Source organism: Phascolarctos cinereus, unplaced genomic scaffold, assembly GCF_003287225.1.
Source record: "Phascolarctos cinereus isolate Bilbo 61053 unplaced genomic scaffold, phaCin_HiC Scaffold_5;HRSCAF=322, whole genome shotgun sequence".
Classification (NCBI taxonomy): domain Eukaryota; kingdom Metazoa; phylum Chordata; class Mammalia; order Diprotodontia; family Phascolarctidae; genus Phascolarctos; species Phascolarctos cinereus.
The window spans coordinates 383,985,559-383,991,528 of NW_027555958.1; the positions used below are offsets into that span (position 1 = coordinate 383,985,559).

The 5,970-nt window shown below is 36.9% G+C and overlaps 1 pseudogene; it reads right to left on the reverse strand.

Annotated features, from left to right (window-relative positions):
• Nucleotides 1–3,589: 3,589 nt before the first annotated feature.
• On the reverse strand, nucleotides 3,590–4,861 carry LOC110219613 (G protein pathway suppressor 2 pseudogene; annotated as a pseudogene).
• Between the last annotated feature and the right edge of the window lie 1,109 nt (nucleotides 4,862–5,970).

Sequence of the window (5,970 nt, forward strand, 5' to 3'; positions counted from 1 at the left end):
TATTAGCCAATCTTATAGATGTGAAGTGATACCTCAAAATTGTTCTAATTTGCATTTTTCTAATCGATAGTGATGTAGAGCAAATTTTCATATGACTATAGATAGCTTTGATTTCTTTATCTGAAAACTGTTTGTTCTTATCCTTTGACCATTTATCAATTGGGGAATGACTTATATTTTCATAAATTTGACTCATTTCTCTATATATTTGAGAAATGAGGCCTTTATCAGAGATATTTGTCACAAAAATTTCTCCCCAGTTTTCTGCTGTCCTTATAATTTTGGTTGCATTACTTTTGTTTGCGTAACACCTTTTAAATTGTATATAATAAAAATTATCTATTTTACATTTTGTAATGCTCTCTATATCTTTTTTGGTTCTAAATCCTTCTTGTATCCCCAAATCTGACAGATAAAGTATTCCATGTTCTCTTAATTTGCTAATGGTATCACCCTTTAGGTGTAAATCATGTACACATTTGTTTCAAAAGCTTGGATCTTTGCATTTATCATACGCTATATTACTATGGTCGTTTACTATAATGTCATTTGTACCCAGTCTGTTCCACTGATCCACCATTCTGTTTCATAGCCAGTACCAGATTGTTTTTGATAATTACCACTTTATAATACAATTTCAAATCTGGTATGGCTAAACCACCTTCTTTTTCATTTTTTTCCATGGATTCCCTTGATATCTTTGAGCATTTGTTCTTCCAGATGAATTTTGTTGTTTTTCCAAGCTCTGTAACATAATTTTTTGACAGTTTGATTGGTACGGCACTGAATAAATAGATTAATTTAAGTAGAATTGTTATTTTTATTATATTAGCTCAGCCTACTCATGAGCAATTAATATTTTCCTGATTGTTTAGATCTGACTTTATTTGTATGAAAAGTGTTTTATAATTGTGTCTGTATAATTCCCGAGTTTGTCTTGTCTGGTAGATTTCCAAGTATTTTATATTGTCTAGCTATTTTTAAATGGCATTTCTCTTTCTATCTCTTGCTGCCAGCCTTTTTTGGGTAATATATAGAAAGGCTGATGATTTATCTTGGTTTATTTTGTATCCCACAACTCTATTAAAGTTGTTCATAATTTAAAGTAGATTTTTAGTTGATTCTCTAGGATATTCTAAGTATAATATCATATCATCTGCAAAGAGTGATACTTTTATTTCCTCATTACCTATTCTAATTGCTTTAATTTATTTTTCTTCTCTTATTGCTAACATTTCTTGTACAATATTAAATGACAGAGGTGATAATGGGCATCCTTGCTTTACCTCTGATTATATTGGGAAGGAGTTTAGCTTATCCCCATTACAGATAATGCCTACTAATGGCTTTAGACAAATATTACTTATAATTTTAAGGGAAGCTCCATTTATTCCTCTGTTCTCTAGTGCTTCTAATAGGAATGGGTACTGTATTCTGTCAAAGGCTTTTTTCTGCATCTATTGAGATAATCATATGATTTCTGTTGGTTTTGTTATTAATGTGGTCAATTATGCTAACAGTTTTCCTAATATTGAACCAGTCCTGTATTCCTGCTATACATCCTACTTAGTCATAATGTATGATTCTTGTGATATATTGCTATAATCTATTTACTACTATTTTATTTAAAATTTTTGGCTCTTCGTGGTCTAGTATCAGAACATACTTCTGTCATGAAAGGAATTTGGTAGGACTCCTTCTTCACCTATTTTTCCAAATAGTTTATGTAGGATTGGTATTAATTTTCCTTTACATATTTGATAGAATTTGCTTGTGAATCCATCTGGTCCTGGGGATTTTTTCTTAGGAAGTTCATTGATGTCTTAATAAATTTCTTTTTCTGAGATTGGATCATTTAAGCATCTTATTTCTTCTGCTGTTATTCTGGGTACTTTATGTTTTTGTAGATATTCATCCATTTAATTTAGATTATCAAATTTATTGGCATAAAATTGGGAAAACAGCTTCTAACAATTGTCTTAATTTCCTCTTCATTGGGGGTGAATTTACCCCTTTCATTTTTGAGACTAGTAATTTGGTTTTCTTCTCTCCTTTTTCAAATCAAATTAACCAGTGGTTTATCTATTTTATTGTTTTATTTTTCATAAAACCAGCTTCTAGTTTTATTTATTAGTTCAATGGTTTTCTTACTTTCAGTTTTATTAATCTCTCCTTTGATTTTTAGGATTTCCAATCTGGTATTTAATTTTTAATTTGTTCTTTTTTAAGTTTTTTTTAAAGTTGCATGTCCAATTCATTGATCTGCTTTTTCTATAATTTATTGATCTAAACAATTAGACATGTAAATTTTTCCTTAAGTACCACTTTGGCTGCATCCCATAAATTTTGGTATATTATCCCATTATTGTCATTTTTTAATGAAATTATTGATTGTTTCTGTGATTTGTCCTTTGACTCACTTGTTTTTCGGGATCAGATGATTAAATTTCCAATTAATTTTTAATGTCTCTTTTCATTCTCCATTATTGAATGCAATTTTTATCGCATTATGATCTGAAAAGGATGTGTTTACTATTTCTGCTGCATTTGGTTGTGAGGTTTTTATGTCATAATATATGACCAGTTTTTGTGTAGGTGCTATATATCGCTGAGATAAAAAGCATATTCCTTACTATTCCCATTCAATTTTCTTCAGATATCTATCATATCTAACTTTTTCAGAATTTTATTCACCTCCTTAACTTCTTGTTTATTTTTTTGTTAGATTTTTCTAGTTCTGAGAGGGGAAAGTTGAGGTCTACCACTAATATAGTTTTATTATGTATCTCCTCATTCATCTTCTTCAAAAATTTAGATGCTATGCCATTTAGTGCATATGTGTTTAGGATTGATATGACTTCATTGTCTACGGTACCCTTTGGGAAGATATGGCTTTCTTCTTTATCTCTTTTAATTAGATCTATTTTTGCTTTTGGTTTGTTTTGGATCATGATTGCTATCCCTGCTTTCTCTGCTTCAACTAAAGCATAATAGATTCTGCTCCAGACCCTTACCATTACCCTGTGTGTATCTCTCTGCTTCAGATGTATTTCTTGTAAACAACATATTGTAGGATTCAGGTTTTGAATCCATTGTGTTATCCACTTCTGTTTTATGGGTAACATTCACATCAATAGTTATGATAACTAACTGTATTTCCCTTCATGCTCTTTTTCGCTTGTTTATCCCCCTCTCTCTCATACCCCCCCTTTCCCGCCTTAGAAGTGTCTGACATTCCATGTTTATTCATTGCTCCTAGCTTTTTCCATATCAGTTCCAATCCCTCCAAATGCTTATGTAGACAAATAACATGTAATTGCTTACAGATCATAACCAACTTTCTCAATGAAATCCATCATTATTTTTAATGGATTGAGTTAATCAGCCACACGGAATAAACAAAATGGATGAAAAATGCATACTTCCCAGTAATGACAATCAGCTCACTGATTTGAGTTTTTTTCTTTTCTCCTTTCATTCCTTTCTCTCTCTCTCTCTCTCTCTCTCTCTCTCTCTCTCTCTCTCTCTCTCTCTCTCTCTCTCTCTCTCTGTCTCTCTCTTTCTCTTTCTTTTCTTTTCTTTTTTTTTTTAGTGGCAGTTTTAACTTTATTAGTTGGAGAACTGGGGAGGCAGGACACTGCCCAGAGTCAAGTCACTTGTGATAAAAAACATTGGTTCTGGCTGTGCTGAATAAAAGGGAGACGGGGGCCTGGTTGGCTGGTGGCTGAAAAGCTTGACTTTCCTGATGGTTGCATCTGTACAGGAAGCTGGGGTGTGGCTAAAAGCCCAGGTGTTGGGTGTAGAGCCTGGGGATGCACGGGGCGCAGAGAGGACGAATCAGAGAAGCCAGATTGCTGGTTAGCGTGTTCCAACTGCTTCTGAAGGAACAGGGCATTGCCAGGTTGCATGAACCCTGTTTGTGCGGGCTGGTAGTGGCCATGTACAGCATAGGACTGTGGCTGAGGTTGTGACAAGTACTGAACAGCAGGAAAAGCTGAAGGGGCTCTGAGCTGTTGGCTGGGACTATAGCCCGGCTGGGTAGGTCCATAGTGAGGTGGGGGCTGGGCTGACACATAGGCCCTTCCTGGACTGCTCTGGAATTGCCCGTGTTCTGAGGTTCCTGCAAAAGCTGTTGACCCCACAAAATGACAGGTCGTAAGCACTTGGGGTCCAAACATCTGCTTGGCCCTATCAGCAGACATAAGGTTCCAGTTCTGCTGTGTCCTCCAGGGCTGCCCTGCATGCTGAGAAGATGTGTCCTTGTGTGCACAGCCAGACCTTGTTGGTATGCTGCAGATGTAAGTGTTGTCAAGTCACTTTGCTCCTTACAGCGCCTTTTCTCCTCCTCATGTAAAACTTTCTTGAGCTGCAGGAAGAGCTGGTCTTTCTCCTCTTGTAGGGCCAGGAGCTTCTCTTGCAATTTAAGGATCTGTTCTTTGGTCTCTTCCAGTGACATCCTTTCTTCCACTTCCCTTTTCTTCCTCCTCTCTTGCTCCTCCTTCATTTTCTGTTCCATCATCTTGTCTACCTCCTCTTCCTCCCGTCTCTTCCTCTCCCGCTCCATCATTATGTGTCGATGCAATGCCCTAGCCATGGCATTAGAGAGCTTGGGGCGTTCCAGAAGGGCCGGCATGGTGACCCGCAGGGTGCTGTCACAGACTGGAGTGCGGATCCTGAGACTTGATTACTGACAATCCAGTCCCGGAAATGAATCTAGTCACCCAGCAGAAATCTAGTTTATTGGGGGATAAGCATTATCACAGATGTGTAGAAGGGCTCCCACTCGCGGAAGGGGGACGTGAGAGCCCTCCCCACCACCCTGAAGAAATGAGGTGGGAAAACCAGGATCCACCGGCAATCCGGCTGGGGGCGAGAAGGCCTGAGCGTCCTGCTTCTCGGAAAGGGCGAGGCACTCCTCGCCCTGCTCCGCCCCCCCCCGCCCCCCCCTTTCTCTGTCAACACATACTCTCTTACATACACATACATAAATGCCCCATGGATGTGCATAAAGGTGTTAGAAAAATTCTAGACAATGACCCAGGTCCACATCTGAATAAAACTAGAAAATAAAGGCAGTTTGCACCTCAAAAATTCTGTGACTCTCAGTTTCTGGCTCATGTGAAAGCTCATCTCTCTCATATCAATATTCTCTTGGTGATGCTCAATGATTTCTTATCATGGAAAAGTACCATTTTGGAGAAATTAATTTCATATTACGTGAGGACGGTGGACAGAAAACATGTTGAGTATAACTAGCCTGTAGCGTTTTACCAATGATGTATGAGAAGTGGAAAAAAAGATATATTACTAAGGACTGAAAAAGGAGATATTATAATCTAGTAGTGAGACAGAGACATTGCACAAGACATTAAATATTTAGGTAAAGTCTCCAGCATGATGGGCAGATCTATGAAGGTGGTTGGAGAGACATGAATGAGAGTTGCATGGGATAAGAATACATGACAGGCTTTTGATCTGTATTCAAGAGGGTAGTTCCTAAACCTAGGAAATCAAATTTGACAAAAGTGTAACCATACATATACAGATATAGATATAGACATAGAAGTAGGAGACAGAAGGACAGAAAGACACTTAGAGGAGGGTGAAGAAGTGAAGAGGAAGATAAGGGAGGGCAGGAGAGGAATGAGAGCAGAAAAGGAAAGAAGAATTTTCTTCACATGGCAGCTTAATCTCTTTTTAAGTAATAACTTCATCAACACCAAAATGGCCTTGAGAGGAGCGCATTAGAAGAGTAGATGTGGAGAGCTGGTACTCTATTTGTTACGTTATGGGTGATAATGAATTTTAAAATTTGTTCCCCAAAGGCCATCTACTTTATTTTACACAATTGATTTTTCACTTGTAAGAAAGAGCATACTTTTTATAATGAAATTCATTTAATCAATATATCTACTAAAGACTTATCAAGAATTAAAATAACAAAACTACTTGTTCTTTCACATTTCAAAA